This window comes from Arachis hypogaea, chromosome 10 (genome assembly GCF_003086295.3).
Source record: "Arachis hypogaea cultivar Tifrunner chromosome 10, arahy.Tifrunner.gnm2.J5K5, whole genome shotgun sequence".
Taxonomy (NCBI): domain Eukaryota; kingdom Viridiplantae; phylum Streptophyta; class Magnoliopsida; order Fabales; family Fabaceae; genus Arachis; species Arachis hypogaea.
In genome coordinates this window covers 81827526-81847058 of record NC_092045.1, presented here as the reverse complement: position 1 = coordinate 81847058, position 19533 = coordinate 81827526, and the positions used below count along the sequence as shown (strand labels likewise).

Sequence of the window (19533 nt, the reverse complement as noted above, 5' to 3'; positions counted from 1 at the left end):
GAGTTGATGTATTTAATATTTTTCCACTCCTTAATTGAACAGCTTGACATTCTTCTATTATTTGATAAGATAACTGTTGTCTTATCTGGTCAAGTTGTGCTTCCATATTCTTATTAGCATCCCGAGTATCTTGTAACATTTCTTTAAATTCTGCTAACTGTTTTGTCAGAGCAAGTAATTGCTGGTTGAGTACAGCAGCTTTTCTAGAGGACTGAGGTTAGTTGATACGGCTTTAGCCTCTTCCTTTATGGAGGACTCACTGCTCAAGTACAGATGCTGATTTCTAGCAACAGTATCTATAAGCTCTTGAGCCTCTTCAATTGTCTTTCTCATGTGTATAGATCCACCAGCTGAGTGGTCTAGAGATATCTGAGCTTTTTCTATAAGCCCATAGTAGAAGATGTCTAATTGCACCCACTCCAAAAATATTTCAGAGGGGTATTTCCTCAGCATCTCTCTGTACCTCTCCCAAGCGTTGTAAAGGGATTCATTATCTTCTTGTTTAAAGCCTTGGATGTCTAGCCTTAGCTGTGTCATCCTCTTGTGAGGGAAATATTGATTCAGAAATTTTTCTGACAGCTGTTTCCATGTCCTTATGCTGGCCTTAGGTTGATTATTTAACCACCTCTTAGCTTGGTCTTTTACAGCAAATGGAAATAGTAATAATATGTAGACATCCTGGTCTACTTCCTTATCATGTACTGTGTTAGTAATTTGTAAGAACTGTGCCAGAAACTCAGTAGGTTCTTCCTGTGGAAGACCGAAATACTGGCAATTTTGCTGCACCATGATAATGAGCTGAGGATTCAAGTGAAAACTACTGACTCCGATGGAGGGTATATAGATACTACTCCCATATGAAGCATTAGCGGGGTTAGCATATGACCCCAGAGTCCTTCTGGACTGTTCATTTCCACTTAGTTCCATGATGGAGAAAAGGAGATGATGTGGATTTATTTTATTTATTTTATTATATATATATATTCGAAATAATAATAATAATAATAAATAAAAATTGGAAAGTAAAAAAAAAGATATGATTGAAAAATAATTTAAAAAGATTTGATTTTGAAAATTGATGAATAATTTAATGCAAAACTTTCGAAAATTTGTGGAAAACACCAAGGAACACCAAACTTAAAAATTTCAAGATCAAAATACAAGAATGATTCAAGAACATAAAAAGAACACCAAACTTAAAATTTTTAGAAAACTAAAAATAAATTTTCGAAAATTTAAATAAAAACTAACAAGAAAACACCAAACTTAAAACATGCAACTAGACTCAAATAGAAAAATCTAAAAGAAAAATAATAATTTTTTTGAAAAATTTTTGAAAAGAAAATAAGAGACTCTGACCCAAAACACAAAATTTTCCTAATCTAAGCAACAAGAAGGACCGTCAGTTGTCCAAACTAGAACAATCCCCGGCAACAGCGCCAAGAACTTAGTGCAAGAAATTGCAAAGACACTTGTAATTCCGCACAACTAACCAGCAAGTGCACTGGGTCGTCCAAGTAATACCTTACGTGAGTAAGGGTTGATCCCACGGAGATTGTCGGCCTGAAGCAAGCTATGGTTACCTTGTAACTCTTAGTCAGGAGATTATCAATGAAAAAGGTTTTGTTTGCAATAAAATAAAAGAGCATGAAATAAAAGGTACTTGTGATTCAATAATGGAGAACAGGTTGGAGTTTTGGAGATGCTATGTCATCTGAATCTCTGCTTTCCTACTGTCTTTTTCTTCACGCACGTAAGGCTCCTTCCATGGCAAGCTGTGAGTAGGGTGTCACCGTTGTCAATGGCTACTTCCCATCCTCTCAGTGAAAATGGTCCATGTGCGCTGTCACTGCACGACTAATCATCTGTCGGTTCTTGATCATGTTGGAATAGAATCCAGTGATCCTTTTGCGTCTGTCACTACACCCAATACTCGCGAGTTTGAAACTCGTCACATTCATCCCTTCCCGGATCCTACTCGGAATACCACAGACAAGGTTTAGACTTTTTGGATCCCAGGAATGGCCGCCAATAATCCTAGCTTATACGACGAAGACTCCAATCTTTTGGAATAGAGACAAAGAGATACACATTCAATATAAGAAAGAACGGAAGTGGTTGTCAGGCACGTGTTCATAAGTTGAGAATGGTGATGAGTATCACGGATCATCACATTCATCATGTTTAAGTGAAAATGAATATCTTAGAATGGAAGCAAGCGTGATTGAATTGAAAACAGTGGTAATTGCATTAATCTATCGAGACACAACAGAGCTCCTCACCCCCAACAATGGAGTTTAGAGACTCATGCCATAGAGATACAATTTAAAACGTGAAAATGTCATGAGGTCCATAATAAATCTTCAAATGTAGTTTTTTTATACTCAACTAGTAACCTAGGTTTACAGAAAATGAGTAGACTAAGATAGGTAGTGCAGAAATCTACTTCTTGGGCCCACTTGGTGTGTGCTTGGGCTGAGCATTGAAGCCTTCACGTGCATAGGGTGTTCCTGGAGTTAAACGCCAGCTTTTGTGCCAATTTGGGCGTTTAACTCCAACTTTTATGCCAGCTCTAGCGTTTTGATGCCAGAAAAGGGCAGAGAGCTGGCGTTTTGATGCCAATTTATGTCATCAAAACTCACTCAAAGTATGGACTTTATATATTGCTGGAAAGCCCTGGATGTCTACTTTCATACGCAATTAAGAGCGCACCATTTGGAGTTCTGTCGCTCCAGAAAATCCACTTCGAGTGCAGGGAGGTCAGAATCCATCAGCATCTGCAGTCCTTCTTCAACCTCTGAATCAGATTTTTGCTTAGGTCCCTCAATTTCAGCCAGAAAATACCTGAAATCATAGAAAAACATGAAAACTCATAGTAAAGTCTAGAAATATTATTTTTACATAAAAACTAATAAATGTATACTAAAAAGTGGCTAAATCCTACTAAAAACCATATGAAAATACCCTCCAATAGCGTATAAAATATCCGCTCATCAACATCTCCTTGTCAGCTCTTTATACCTCTCCCAATCCTCATAGAAGGTTTCTCCATCCAGTTGCCTAAAGGTTTGGACCTTTGTCCTTAACTTGATGATCCTTTGAGGAGGATAAAATTTAGTCAAGAACTTATTCACCACATCATCCTAAGTGATTAGGCTCTCCTTGGGGAATGACTCCAACTACTTAGATGCTTTATCCCTCAAGGAAAAAGGGAATACAAGCAGTCTATAGGTGTCTGGATGGACTCCATTTGTTTTTATGGTGTCACATATCCTCAAGAAGGTTGTCAAGTGTTAGTTGGGGTCTTCTTGAATTCCTCCTCCAAACTGACAGTTGTTCTGAACAAGGGTGATCAACTGGGGTTTCAGCTCGAGGTTGTTGGCGTGTACATTAGGTGTGAGAATGCTACTCCCACAATTTCTAGGGTTAGGATTGATAAAGCACCCTAACACCCTTCTAGCTGGTTGAGCATGATTACCAACATACTCTCCATGGTGATTATGTACTTCCTCTTCCATGGTTTGGTCTGAGTCTTCTTCTTCTCTAACTACTGTTTTTTCTCTTGCCACTGCCTCTCTTTTTAACCTTAGGAATGACCTTTCCGGTTTAGAATTGTAAGAGGTTGTAGCCCTTCTTCTGCCTCCTGGCATGCACAACGCAGACACACAATTCAAAGTAAAGGTGATCACCCTCTTGGTGAAAAGGGTGAGTGAGTTAAACTTGGGTGATGCAAAGCATCAAACAGTTAGTGTGCTTCAGTTAAGATGACAGTATATACAATGAATATTTGTAAATTCAAGTACTAAAAGAAATAAAAATGAACAACTAAAATTAAATTGATTAACAAAATAAAAAAATGCTTAATCTAAGTACCCATTGACTTAATCATTGTCAATTCAGAATCGATCCCCGACTACGGTGCCATAAACTTGATGACGAAAAATTACTGTATTATTACAATAACTCCTTCAGCAAGTATACCGAATTGTCATCAAGTAAAAACTCACAATAAAGTGAGGTCGAATCCCACAGAGATTGATTGCTTGAACAATTTTAGTTAGCAGGGTAATTTAGTTAAGCTGATCATGGACAAATATTGAGTGAAGAAAATTAAAAGACAAAATTGTAAATAACTTGAAATTAAATGAAAGCTGTAAAGTGCATGAAATTAAATGGCATAAATGTAAAGAGCATAAATCTAAATAACTGAAATGTAAAGGGAAGTGGTTGATGATCAGAAATTAAAAAAGCTGTAAGAAAGGGGAAGATAAGAATAGGGAGGATTCATTGGAGTTAGGAGATGTTATATTCTCCGGATCAATTTTCATATCATCTCTTCCTCAATCATGTAACTCATTGACCTCTTGGCAATCATGAGTGATTGAATCCTAATTTCTTGATAATTCAATCTCTCTAATCTTGATCAAAAGCCAATTTCTTGGTCTAATTGCTCATGAAGAGAGATAAAGCTTGTTCCCTGATTATACCACACATCCTTAGGGATCCAAGTAATGGGTAGACCTAGCATCACATTGATCTAATCCCAAAATCCAGATTCACTCAATGTGAGAAAGGATTTCAAGCATGATTTTATGATTCCTCTTCCAAGGTTCACATAAAACCCAAATACATTCAATCTCTTTTCCAAGATGATTGAATGCTAGAATGAAGAACGAAATTCTTTCTAGTAAATCAAAGAGAGATAAAGAGAAGAAGGAAGTCAATTCACTATTGATCCATCAATTATAACAGAGCTCCCTCCCCCAATGAGAAGGAGTTTAGCTACTCACAGCTCAAGAGATGGAATGAAGTGAAAAGTGAAGTGGAAAGTTCCAAACCCAAAAGTACAAAAATGAAGTAAGATCCAAGTCCCCAAGCTCCCTATTCAGTACCCTTTGAGGGGTATGGTGCACGAAATTGCAATCACACTTTTGCAATCCGCACAACTAACCAGCAAGTGCACTGGGTCGTCCAAGTAATACCTTACGTGAAGAAGGATCGATCCCACAGAGATTGTTGGTATGAAGCAAGCTATGGTTATCTTATTAATCTTAGTCAGTGATGCCAATAAGGTTCCTTGAATTTAATTGTAAAAATTGAAAATGTTTGGAATAAGTAATTGTTACTCAATAATGGAGAATATGTTGGAGTTTAGGAGATGATTTGTCTTCTGAATTTCTGTAACATAATGCTTCCTTACTTTCATAAATGCAAGGCTCCTTCCATGGCAAGCTATATGTAGGGTGTCACCGTTGTCAATGGCTACTTCCCATCCTCTCAGTGAAAATGGTCCAAATGCTCTGTCACAGCACATCTAATCATCTGTTGGATCTCGATCATGTCGGAATAGGATCCATTGATCCATTTGCGTCTGTCACTACGCCCAACAATCGCGAGTTTGAAGCTCGTCACAATCATCCAATCCCATAATCCTACTCAAAATACCACAAACAAGGTTTAGACTTTCCGGATTCTCATGAATGCCGCCATCAATTTTAGCTTATACCACGAAGATTCTGATTAAGGAATCAAAGAGATACTCATTCAATCTGATGTAGAACGGAGGTGGTTGTCAGACACACGTTCATGGATTGAGGAAGGTGATGAGTGTCACGGATCACCACCTTCTCTATAGTTAAGCGCGAATGAACATCTTAGATAGGAACATGCATGTTGAATGGAAAACAGAAATAATTGCATTAATTCATCGAGACGCTGCAGTGCTCCTCACCCCCAACAGTGGAGTTTAGAGACTCATGCCGTCAAAGAGTATAAAATTCAGATCTAAAAATGTCATGAGATACAAAATAAGTCTCTAAAAGTTGTTTAAATACTAAACTAGTAACCTAGGTTTACAGAAAATGAGTAAACTAAGATGGATAGTGCAAAAATCTACTTATGGGGCCCACTTGGTGTGTGCTGGGGCTGAGACTTAAGCTTCTCATATGCCTGGGCTGTTTCTGGAGTTGAGCGCTGATGAGCGGATAATTTGTATACTTTTTGGCATTGTTTTTAGTATGTTTTTGGTATGATATAGTTAGTTTTTAGTATATTTTTATTAGTTTTTAGTTAAAATTCTCTTTTCTGGACTTTACTATGAGTTTGTGTGTTTTTCTGTGATTTCAGGTGTTTTCTGGCTGAAATTGAGGGACCTGAGCAAAAATCTGATTCAGAGACCAAAAAGGACTGCAGATGCTGTTGGATTCTGACCTCCCTACACTCGAAGTGGATTTTCTGGAGCTACAGAAGCCCAATTGGCGCGCTCTCAACGGCGTTGGAAAGTAGACATCCTGGGCTTTCCAGCAATATAAGATAGTCCATACTTTGCCCAAGATTTGATGGCTCAAACCGGCGTTCAAAGTCACCTCAAGAAATCCCAGCGTTAAACGCTGGAACTGGCACCCAAATGGGAGTTAAACGCCCAAACTGGCACCAAAGCTGGCGTTTAACTCCAAGAAGAGTCTCTGCACGAAATTTGCTTCATTGATCAGCCCAAGCACACACCAAGTGGGCCCGGAAGAGGATTTTTATGTCATTTACTCATTTCTGTACACCTTAGGCTACTAGTTCTTATAAGTAGGACCTTTTACTATTGTATTTTCATCTTGGGACATCTAGTTCTTAGATCATGATAGAGACTTTGGTAGCTATCTTCATTTTTATGCTATCTTAGATCATTGGGAGGCTGGCCATTCGGCCATGCCTAGACCTTATGCTTATGTATTTTCAACGGTGGAGCTTCTACACACCATAGATTAAGGTGTGGAGCTCTGCTGTACCTCGAGTATTAATGCAATTACTATTGTTCTTCCATTCAATTCCGCTTGTTCTTGTTCCAAGATATCACTTGTTCTTCAACTTGATGAAGGTGATGATTGACGCCCATCACCATTCTCACTCATGAACAAAGTGACTGACAACCACTCTTGTTCTACAAGCATTTGAGGCTTGGTGAATATCTCTTGGATTCCTGATTGCACGATGCATGGTTGATCGCCTGACAACCGAGTGCTCGCCTGACAAACGAGCCAACCATTCTTTGAGATCAGAGTCTTCGTGGTATAGGCAGGACCTGATGGCGGCATTCAAGAGAATCCGGAAGGTCTAAACCTTGTCTGTGGTATTCTGAGTAGGATTCAATGATTGAATGACTGTGACGTGCTTCAAACCTGTAACCTACTGGGCGTTAGTGACAGACGCAAAAGAGTGATTCTATTCCGGTAGGGGAGGGAACCAAACCGGTGATTAGCCGCACTGTGACAGAGTGTATGAGCATTAGTTTTCACTGCGAGGATGGGAGGTAGCTGCTGACAACAGTGAAACCCTACACGAGCTTGCCATGGAAAGGAGTAAGAAGGATTGGATGAAGGCAGTAGGAAAGCAGAGAGACGGAAGGGAAGGCGTCTTCATACGCTTATCTGAAGTTCCTACTAATGAATTACATAAGTATCTCTATCTTTACCTTTGTGTTATTTTCGTTCATCACTATATCCATTTGAGTTTGCCTGACTAAGATTTACAAGATGATCATAGCTTGCTTCAATACTAACAATCTCCGTGGGATCGACCCTTACTCGCGTAAGGTTTATTACTTGGACGACCCAGTGCACTTGCTGGTTAGTTGTGCGAAGTTGTGTAATGCCATGGTATTGAGCCACCACGTGTTTGGAGCCGTTACCGGGGATTATGAGAGTTGTGAAAAGTAATGTTCACAATTTCGCGCACCAAGTTTTTGGCGCCGTTGCCGGGGATTGTTCAAGTTTTGAGCAAGCTTTTGGTAACATCAGTGCCAAGATCCGGCAACAACACCAAATTTTTTTTTGGCGTTATTGCCCGGGATTGTTTAGGCTGGACAACTGACGGTTCATCTTGTTGCTTAGATTAGGTATTTATTTTTTTCGAAATTCTTGAAGATGAATTCTAGAGTTTCATGGTGATTTGTTGAAATCTGGCTGGCTGAGAAGCCATGTCTAATTTCATTGGACCGAGGTTTCAACTCATCATCACAAGAGCTTGTTGATTTCTTATCAATCTTGCTTTTGGAGCAGTGATTTGCTAAGGCTTGGCTAGCCTCTGGCCATGTCTAGTGTTTTGGACCGAAGCTTTCTTTGAAAGCTTGGCTGGCTGTGAAGCCATGTCTAATTCCTGGACCGGAGTCTTAGACTAACATTGCACTGATTCCTGGAATTCTCATTAAGAATTTTGATATCTTTTTTTTCACTTAATTTTCGAAAAACACAAAAAAATTTACAAAATCATAAAATCCAAAAATATTTCTCGTTTGAGTCTAGAGTCTCATCATAAGCTTGGTGTCAATTGCATGCATTCATATGTCTTATTGATCTCCAAGATGTTCTTGATGATTTGCTTGATCTGATCTTTGAATTCTATTGACTTGAGTGTTTTGTGTGTCTCATATGCATTTTCATTTTGTTAGTGTCAGTAGTATACAAACTGCTAAGTTTGGTGTCTTGCATGCATTGCTATTTGATTCTTGTTGCATTTTGATTTTTCCTTATTATTAAAAATCCAAAAATATTTTTAATTTGTGTCTTTTCAAGTCAATAATACAGAGAATTGAAGATTCAGAACATACAGCAGAGGAATTGCACAGAAAAAGCTGGGCGTTCAAAACGCCCAGTGAAGAAGGACAGACTGGCGTTTAAACGCCAGCCAGGGTACCTGGTTGGGCGTTTAACGCCCAAAAGGGTAGCATTTTGGGCGTTAAACGCCAGAATGGATACCATTCTGGGCGTTTAACGCCAGGATGGCTAAAGGGGGAAGATTTTGTTTTCAAATCAATTTTTTTCTAAGTTTTCAAAATTTCTTCCAAATCAAATCTTTTTCAAATCAATTTTTCAATCAAATCTTTTTCAAAATTAACTTCTTTCCTTTTTCAAAGAAACTTACTATCAATTAATGATTTGATTCAACATTTCAAGTATGTTGCCTTTTCTGTTGAGAAAGGTTTAATGTTTGAATCATATCTTTTCTTGTTAAGTCAAGTTTTTAATTTTCAAATCAAATCTTTTTAAAATGTTTTTCAAATCATATCTTCTCAATCACATCTTTTTAAAACCAATCATATCTTCTTAACCACATCTTTTTCAAAATAGTTTTCAATCAAATGTTTCTGATTTCTAATTTCAAAATCTTTTTCAAAAATCATTTGATTTCTTTTCCCTTTTCATTTTCGAAAATTAAGTAATGTTTTTCAAAAATATTTTTTTAAATTTTCCACTTAATTTTCGAAAATGACTTCCCTCCTTCTCACATCCTTCTATTTATGGACTAACACTATCCCTTAATGCAAGATTCGAACTCCATCTCCTTTGTTAAGTTCGAATTTTCCACTTCTGTCTTCTATTCTTCTTTTCCTCTGACACCTAAAGGAATCTCTATACTGTGACATAGAGGATTCCACATTTTCTTGTTCCCTTCTCTTTCTTATGAGCAGGAGCAAAGACAAAGGCATTCTTGTTGAGGCTGATCCTGAACCTGAAAGGACCTTGAAGAGAAAGCTAAGAGAAGCCAAAGCACAACTCTCTTTAGAGCACTTGAACGAACTCTTCAAGGAAGAAGAACAAATGGCAGCCGAAAACAACAACAATGCCAACAATGCAAGGAAGGTGCTTGGTGACTTTACTGCACCTACTCCCGACTTCTATGGGAGAAGCATCTCTATCCCTGCCATTGGAGCAAACAACTTTGAGCTTAAGCCTCAATTAGTTTCTCTAATGCAACAGAATTGCAAGTTCCATGGACTTCCACTGGAAGATCCTCATCAGTTTTTAGCTGAGTTCTTGCAAATCTGTGACACAGTCAAGACTAATGGGGTTGACCCTGAGGTCTACAGACTGATGCTATTCCCTTTTGCTGTAAGAGACAGAGCTAGAACATGGTTGGACTCTCAACCTAAAGAAAGCCTGGACTCTTGGGAAAAGCTAGTCAATGCCTTCTTGGCAAAGTTCTTTCCACCTCAAAAATTGAGTAAGCTTAGAGTGGAAGTCCAAACCTTCAGACAGAAGGAAGGAGAATCCCTCTATGAAGCTTGGGAAAGATACAAACAATTGATCAGAAAGTGTCCCACTGATATGCTTTCTGAATGGAGCATCATAGGTATTTTCTATGATGGTCTCTCTGAACTGTCCAAGATGTCCTTGGATAGCTATTCTGGAGGATCTCTTCATCTGAAGAAGACGCCTACTGAAGCTCAAGAACTGATTGAAATGGTTGCAAATAACCAATTCATGTACACTTCTGAAAGAAATCCTGTGAACAATGGGACTAGTCAGAAGAAAGGAGTTCTTGAGATTGACACTCTGAATGCCATATTGGCTCAGAATAAAATATTGACTCAACAAGTCAATATGATTTCTCAAAGTCTGTCTGGGATGCAAAATGCACCAAGCAGTACTAAGGAAGCTTCATCTGAGGAAGAAGCTTATGATCCTGAGAACCCTTCAATAGAAGAGGTGAATTACATGGGAGAACCCTATGGAAACACCTACAATCCTTCATGGAGGAATCATCCAAATCTTTCATGGAAGGATCAACAGAGACCCCAACAAGGTTTCAATAACAATAATGGTGGAAGAAACAGGTTTAGCAATAGCAAGCCTTTTCCATCATCTTCTCAGCAACAGACAGAGAGTTCCAAGCAGAATAATTCTGACTTGGCAACCATGGTCTCTGATCTAATCAAAACCACTCAAAGTTTTATGACTGAAACTAGATCTTCCATTAGGAATCTGGAAGGACAAGTGGGTCAGCTGAGCAAGAAAATTACTGAACTCCCTCCAAGTACTCTTCCAAGCAACACAGAAGAAAATCCAAAAGGAGAGTGCAAGGCCATCAACATGGCCGAATTCTGGGAGGAAGAAGAGGCAGTGAACGCCACTGAGGAAGACCTCAATGGACGTCCACTGACCTCCAATGAGTTCCCCAATGAGGAACCTTGGGAATCTGAGGCTCAAGATGAGACCATAGAGATTCCATTGGACTTACTTCTGCCATTCATGAGCTCTGATGAGTATTCTTCCTCTGAAGAGGATGAACATGTCACTGAAGAGCAAGTTGCTAAATACCTTGGAGCAATCATGAAGCTAAATGACAAGTTATTTGGAAATGAGACTTGGGAGGATGAACCCCCTTTGCTCACCAAAGAACTGGATAACTTGTCTAGGCAGCAATTGCCTCAAAAGAGGCAGGACCCTGGGAAGTTTTCTATACCTTGTACCATAGGCACCATGACCTTCAAGAAGGCCTTGTGTGACTTAGGATCAAGCGTAAACCTCATGCCCCTCTCTGTAATGGAGAAATTAGGGATCTATGAGGTACAAGCTGCAAAAATCTCACTAGAGATGGCAGACAACTCAAGAAAACAAGCTTATGGACTTGTAGAGGATGTTTTGGTGAAGATTGAAGACCATTACATCCCTACTGATTTCATAGTCCTAGAGACTGGGAAATGCATGGATGAATCCATCATCCTTGGCAGACCCTTCCTAGCCACAGCAAAGGCTGTGATTGATGTTGATAGAGGATAGTTGATCATTCAAGTGAATGAAGAATCCTTGGTGTTTAAGGCCCAAGGATATACCTCTGTCATCATGGAGAGGAAGCATGAAGGGCTTCTCTCAAAACAGAGCCAAACAGAGCCCCCACAACCAAACTCTAAGTTTGGTGTTGGGAGGCCACAACCAAACTCTAAGTTTGGTGTTGAACCCCCACATTCAAACTCTACGTTTGGTGTTGGGAGGTTCCAACACGGTTCTGAGCATTTCTGAGGCTCCATGAGAGTCCTCTGTCAAGCTAATGACAATAAAGAAGCGCTTGTTGGGAGGCAACCCAATGTTTTATAATTAATTATTTTCTTTTGTTATTTTATCTTTTTTGTAGGTTGATGATCATAAGAAGTCACAAAAACAATGAAAAAAGCAAAAACAAAATGAAAAACAGGAAGAAAAACAGCACACCCTGGAGGAAGATGCTGCTGGCGTTTAAACGCCAGTCAGCCTAGCAGTTGGGCGTTTAACGCCCAGTCTGGCACCCTTCTAGGCGTTTAACGCCAGAAAGGGGCACTAGACTGGCGTTAAACGCCAGTAAAGGGCAAGAACCTGGCGTTAAACGCCAGGAATGGGCACCAGCCCGGCGTTTAACGCCAGAAATGGCTCAAAACGTGGATTTTGATGCCATTTGGTGCAAGGATGCCTTTTCCTTGACACCACAGGATCTGTGGACCCCACAGGACCCTACCATCACTCTCTCTCTTCTTCCCCCATTCACCAATCACCTCAACACCTCTTCCCCAAAAACCCCTCACCTATCAAATCCCATCCTTCTCTTCACCACTCACATCCATCCTTCATAAACCCCCACCAACCTCACCCTTCAAATTCAAACCACTTTCCCTCCCAAACCCACCCATCATGGCCGAACCCTTTACCCCCTCTCTCCTATATATACCCTTCTTCAACCCTTCATTTTCACACAACCTAAACACCACTTCTCCCCCTCTTTGGCCGAACACACCACCATCTCCCTATTCCTCATTTCTTCTTCTTCTACTCTCTTCTTTCTTCTTTTGCTCGAGGACGAGCAAACATTTTAAGTTTGGTGTGGTAAAAGCGTTGCTTTTTCGTTTTTCCATAACCATTATGGCATCCAAGGCCGGAGAAACCTCTAGAAAGAGGAAAGGGAAGGCAAAGGCTTCCACCTCCGAGTCATGGGAGATGGATAGATTCCTCTCAAAGGTGCATCAAGTCCACTTCTATGAAGTTGTGACCTTGAAGAAGGTGATCCCCGAGGTCCCTTTTTCACTCAAAAAGGGTGAATATCCGGAGATCTGACATGAGATCCGAAGAAGAGGTTGGGAAGTTCTTACCAACCCCATTCAACAAGTCGGAATCTTGATGGTTCAAGAGTTCTATGCCAATGCATGGATCACCAAGAACCATGACCAAAGTGTGAACCCGAATCCAAAGAATTATCTTACTATGGTTCGGGGGAAATACTTGGATTTTAGTCCGGAGAGTGTGAGGGTGGCGTTCAACTTGCCTATGATGCAAGGAGATGAGCATCCTTACACTAGAAGGGTCAACTTTGATCAAAGGTTGGACCAAGTCCTCACAGTCATATGTGAAGAGGGCGCACAATGGAAGCAAGATTCAAGAGGAAAGCCGGTTCAATTGAGAAGGCATGACCTCAAGCCCGTGGCTAGAGGGTGGTTAGAGTTCATACAACGCTCAATCATCCCCACTAGCAACCGGTCCGAAGTTACCATAGACCGGGCCATCATGATCCATAGCATCATGATTGGAGAAGAAATAGAAGTTCATGGGGTTATAGCCTAAGAACTCTATAAAGTGGCGGACAAGACCTCCACCTTGGCAAGGTTAGCCTTTCCTCATCTCATTTGTCACCTCTGTTATTCAGTTGGAGTTGACATAAAGGGAGACATCCCCATTGATGAGGACAAGCCCATCACCAAGAAAAGGATGGAGTACACAAGAGATCCCACTCATCATGAAATCCCTGAAATTCCTCAAGGGATGAATTTTCCTCCACAAAACTATTGGGAGCAACTACACACCTCCCTAGGAGAGTTGAGTTCCAACATGGGACAACTAAGGGTGGAGCATCAAGAACACTCCATCATCCTTCATGAGATTAGAGAAGATCAAAGAATCATGAGGGAGGAGCAACAAAGACAAGGAAGAGACATTGAGGAGCTCAAGCACTCCATAGGATCTTCAAGAGCAAGAAAGAGCCGCCATCACTAAGGTGGACCCGTTCTTTGATTTCCTTGTTATTTGTTCTTCTGTTTTTCGAAAATTTATGCTTATGTTTATCCATGTTTGTGTCTTGTGATCATTAGTGTCTTAGTGTCTATGCCTTAAAGTTATGAATGTCCTATGAATCCATCACCTTTCTTGAATAAAAATGTGCTTAATTGAAAAAGGAAGAATTGCATGAATTTTGAATTTTATAATAGTTTAATTATTTTGATGTGGTGGTAATATTTTTGTTCTCTGAATGTATGCTTAAACAGTGCATATGTATCTTGAATTTGTGGTTCATGAATGTTGGCTCTTGAAAGAATGATGAAAAAAGAGACATGTTACTGAGGATCTGAAAAATCATTAAAAATGATTCTTGAAGCAAGAAAAAGCTATTCAAAAAAAAATCGAAAAAAAAAAGAAAAAGAAAAAGAAAAACGAAAAAAAAAATAGAGAATAAAGAGTTGTGATGCAAGGCAAATAGGAGTGTGCTTAAGAACCCTGGACACCTCTAATTGGGGACTTTAGCAAAGCTGAGTCACAATCTGAAAAGGTTCACCCAATTATGTGTCTGTGGCATGTATGTATCCGGTGGTAATACTGGAAGACAGAGTGCTTTGGGCCACAGCCAAGACTCAATAAATAGCTATGTTCAAGAATCATCATACTTCACTAAGAGAATCATTAGCACTATCTGGACTCTGAGTTCCTAAAGAAGCCAATCATTCTGAATTTCAAAGGATAGAGTGAGATGCCAAAACTATTCAGAAGCAAAAAGTTAAAAGCCCCGCTCATCTAATTAATACTGATCTTCATAGATGTTTTTGGGATTCATTGCATATTCTCTTCTTTTTATCTTATTTGATTTTCAGTTGCTTGGGGACAAGCAACAATTTAAGTTTGGTGTTGTGATGAGCGGATAATTTGTATACTTTTTGGCATTGTTTTTAGTATGTTTTTGGTATGATATAGTTAGTTTTAGTATATTTTTATTAGTTTTTAGTTAAAATTCTCTTTTCTGGACTTTACTATGAGTTTGTGTATTTTTCTGTGATTTCAGGTGTTTTCTGGCTGAAATTGAGGGACCTGAGCAAAAATCTGATTCAGAGACCAAAAAGGACTGCAGATGCTGTTGGATTCTGACCTCCCTGCACTCGAAGTGGATTTTCTGGAGCTACAGAAGCCCAATTGGCGCGCTCTCAACGGCGTTGGAAAGTAGACATCCTGGGCTTTCCAGCAATATATGATAGTCCATACTTTGCCCAAGATTTGATGGCCCAAACCGGCGTTCAAAGTCACCTCAAGAAATCCCAGCGTTAAACGCTGGAACTGGCACCCAAATGGGAGTTAAACGCCCAAACTGGCACCAAAGCTGGCGTTTAACTCCAAGAAGAGTCTCTGCACGAAATTTGCTTCATTGCTCAGCCCAAGCACACACCAAGTGGGCCCGGAAGAGGATTTTTATGTCATTTACTCATTTCTGTACACCTTAGGCTACTAGTTCTTATAAGTAGGACCTTTTACTATTGTATTTTCATCTTGGGACATCTAGTTCTTAGATCATGATAGAGACTTTGGTAGCTATCTTCATTTTTATGCTATCTTAGATCATTGGGAGGCTGGCCATTCGGCCATGCCTAGACCTTATGCTTATGTATTTTCAACGGTGGAGCTTCTACACACCATAGATTAAGGTGTGGAGCTCTGCTGTACCTCGAGTATTAATGCAATTACTATTGTTCTTCCATTCAATTCCGCTTGTTCTTGTTCCAAGATATCACTTGTTCTTCAACTTGATGAAGGTGATGATTGACGCCCATCACCATTCTCACTCATGAACAAAGTGACTGACAACCACTCTTGTTCTACAAGCATTTGAGGCTTGGTGAATATCTCTTGGATTCCTGATTGCACGATGCATGGTTGATCGCCTGACAACCGAGTGCTCGCCTGACAAACGAGCCAACCATTCTTTGAGATCAGAGTCTTCGTGGTATAGGCAGGACCTGATGGCGGCATTCAAGAGAATCCGGAAGGTCTAAACCTTGTCTGTGGTATTCTGAGTAGGATTCAATGATTGAATGACTGTGACGTGCTTCAAACCTGTAACCTACTGGGCGTTAGTGACAGACGCAAAAGAGTGATTCTATTCCGGTAGGGGAGGGAACCAAACCGGTGATTAGCCGCACTGTGACAGAGTGTATGAGCATTAGTTTTCACTGCGAGGATGGGAGGTAGCTGCTGACAACAGTGAAACCCTACACGAGCTTGCCATGGAAAGGAGTAAGAAGGATTGGATGAAGGCAGTAGGAAAGCAGAGAGACGGAAGGGAAGGCGTCTTCATACGCTTATCTGAAGTTCCTACCAATGAATTACATAAGTATCTCTATCTTTACCTTTGTGTTATTTTCGTTCATCACTATATCCATTTGAGTTTGCCTGACTAAGATTTACAAGATGATCATAGCTTGCTTCAATACTAACAATCTCCGTGGGATCGACCCTTACTCGCGTAAGGTTTATTACTTGGACGACCCAGTGCACTTGCTGGTTAGTTGTGCGAAGTTGTGTAATGCCATGGTATTGAGCCACCACGTGTTTGGAGCCATTACTGGGGATTATGAGAGTTGTGAAAAGTAATGTTCACAATTTCGCGCACCAAGCGCCAGGTTGTAACCTGTTTCTGGCGTTGAACTCCCACTTGCAACCTGTTTCTGGCGCTGAACGCCAGACTGCAACATGGAACTGGCGTTGAACGCCAGTTTGCGTCATCTATCTTCGTGCAAAGTATAGACTATTCTATATTGCTGGAAAGCCCTGGATGTCTACTTTCCAACGCAATTGAGAGCGCGTCAATTGGATTTCTGTAGCTCCAAAAAATTCATTCCGAGTGCAGAGAGGTCAGAATCCAACAACATCAGCAGTCCTTTTTCAGCCTGAATCAGATTTTAACTCAGCTCCTTCAATTTCAGCTAGAAAATACCTGAAATCATAGAAGATTACAAAAACTCATAGTAAACTCCAGAAATATAAATTTTGCTCAAAAACTAATAAAAATAAATTAAAAACTAACTAAAACACACTAAAATCTACATGAAATTACCCCCAAAAAGTGTATAAAATATCCACTCATCAGGGTACTTATAGCACTCCTTTCTTTGGAATTCAAAGAATTACAAAAGAAAAATAAAAATTTATAAAATATCCTAACGAACCCATTTGAACCCCTTTCTTGATTGCTGGCGTGGCAAGTGGCATGCCATGCCCCCATCAATGCTTCCTATTCAGCTTCCTTGGCGTGCCACGCCCAAGACTCGCGTTCCACGCCTTTGATGACACTTCTCTTTCAGTCTCTGGAGAGATGAATTGGCATGCCATGTATACACTGGTGGCCCACGCCCATAGTACTTGATTATCTTGCCTTTTGTGTGTGCTAAGCCTGGCGTGCCACGCTTGATTCTTAGCGTGCCACGCCACTGCTAGGTGTGCCACGCCTTTAGTGTTTGGCAAGACTTCCTTGCTGCTTGATGAGCCTGGCGTGCCCCGCCCTCCATAGTTGATGAACGGATTTTTGTGTGGTATAGAATTTCAGAAATGAAATCTTGTTGCAAGTATAGTTTCTAAACCAACGATAATCCTTTCATACAAAAATTTGTTTGTCACAAGTACAAACCCCTAGTAAATCTAATAACCGAAGTATTTAAACCTCGGGTCATTCTCCCTAGGAATTGCAACAAAGTATTATTGTTATTGGTTACAGGTTGTATATTTTGGGGTTTTGGACAAGAAACAAGAAAAGTAAATGACAACGAAATTCAAAAGGTAAAGCGGTCTTGGCAAGGTTTGGTGGTCAAAGATCTCTATCCTTATCACTAACCACAACATGAGAATTGGCAAGGATCAATCCCATTAAATCATCCTCTAACTTAGTAAAGGAAAGTCAAATAAGCTATATCAATCCAAGTCCATAAGTCCTAGCTCTCCACTAATTCAGTTAGTGAGAACTAGAGTTAATGGCTCCCAATCATCAATTACTTGGACATTAGTGACTCAAGAATTCCTAAGTTACCTTCCCAAGCCATGAACATAAAATTTTACTCTAACATCCTTCCAAGCATTTTATCAAACACTTGGATGGCATAAAAGGAAAGTATAATAAGATTGCAATAAAAGTAAAGCTACACTACTCACTTGCAAGGAAATTAACAACAACAATCAAAGAAAGCAATAAGAGAAATCAAAACATGAATTGCATTAAAGAGAAATAGAAGAAACAAAAGTGCATCAACATAAAAGTAGAGATTTACAAGAATTAAATGCTAAACTAGAGAGAGGAGAAGTAGAGGAGCAAGAATTGCGAAAGGAAAAGTAAATCAAAGCATGAAATTAATCTAGATCTAAGAATTCCTTATATACCTCTAACCTAATTCTAGAGAGAAGAGAAAGCTTCTCTCTCTAGAAACTAACTTTCCCTCCAAAACTAAACTAAACTAAAACTAATGATGACTAAAGATCTGATTCCCCTTCAATCCTTGGGTTAAATAGCATCAGAGGTGAGTTTGATTTGGGCCTGGGAAGCCCAGAATTTGCCCCTAGCGTTTTGCCTTTAAGTGAGTCACGTGCGAGCATCGACGCGTACACGTCATGTATGCGTACGCGTCGCCATGCGACTCCAAAATCCACGCGTGCACGTCTGCTGCACATGCACGTCGATCTCAGCATCCCAAATCCTTGTTTCTTCATGATTTCTCCACTTTGCATACTTTCCTCTCCATCCCTTTGATCCATTCCTAGCCTTTCCATCCTGAATTCACTAACAAACATATCAAGGCATCTAGTGGAATCAAAGGTGAATTAGATTTAGCTAATTAAGGGCTCAAAAAGCATGTTTTCACACTTAAGCACAAATTAGGAGACAATCATGGGACCATGACAATTCATTGAATAAATGTGGGTAAAAAGTTATTAAAATCCCCTAAAATCAATACAAGATAAACCCTCAAAATGGGGTTTATCAACCTTCCCACACTTAAACCATAGCATGTCCTCATGCTAAAATCAAGAAGGAAACAAAGGGTATCGACATTTATTCAATGTAAACTAATTAGGTGCAACCTATCTATATGCAACTACCTAAATGAATGCAACTACATGGTCAAAATAAATTAATTCCCAAGAAAACCAATATAAGCATAAGGGCTAAGGTAATAGCCATCAAATCAAATCCACAATTGAATTGAGTTATTAGATATTTTTACAAACTTGCAAGAAAAGTGATGATTCTAGGTGAAAACATGTAATTGAGCAATTGAACCCTCACCGGATGCGTTTGCACTCTAGTCGCTCAAGTGTTTAGGGTCGATTCACTCAATTCTCCCTTAATCATGATTTCCAAGATTTGTTCTTCATCTAACAATCAACATTTATCTCATGCATGCATACAATTATCATGAGGTCTTTCTCATAGGTTGTAATGGGGCTAGGGTCAAGGTAGGATGCATATGGTTAAGTGGACTTGAATTTGAATCTTTGATTAACTTAAGCTCCCTACCTAACCTATGACAACCTATACAATTTCTAAGCTAACTTAACTACCCATTCTTCACTTTTTCACATACTCATGCATTCTCTTTTGATTACTACACATATGCATTGATTCTTATTGAACTTCACTTTGGGACATTTTGTCCCCTTTTTATTTTTTTTTTCTTTTTGATGTGCTTGTATACAAAGGTATCAATGCACATGGTTT

General features: G+C 39.7%; 1 non-coding gene across 1 annotated transcript; it reads right to left on the bottom strand.

Annotated features, from left to right (window-relative positions):
• Positions 1–9992: 9992 nt before the first annotated feature.
• Positions 9993–10100, bottom strand: LOC112719008 (small nucleolar RNA R71). The gene has a single exon (XR_003161332.1). It is a non-coding gene; the product is annotated as a small nucleolar RNA R71 (small nucleolar RNA).
• Positions 10101–19533: the final 9433 nt, after the last annotated feature.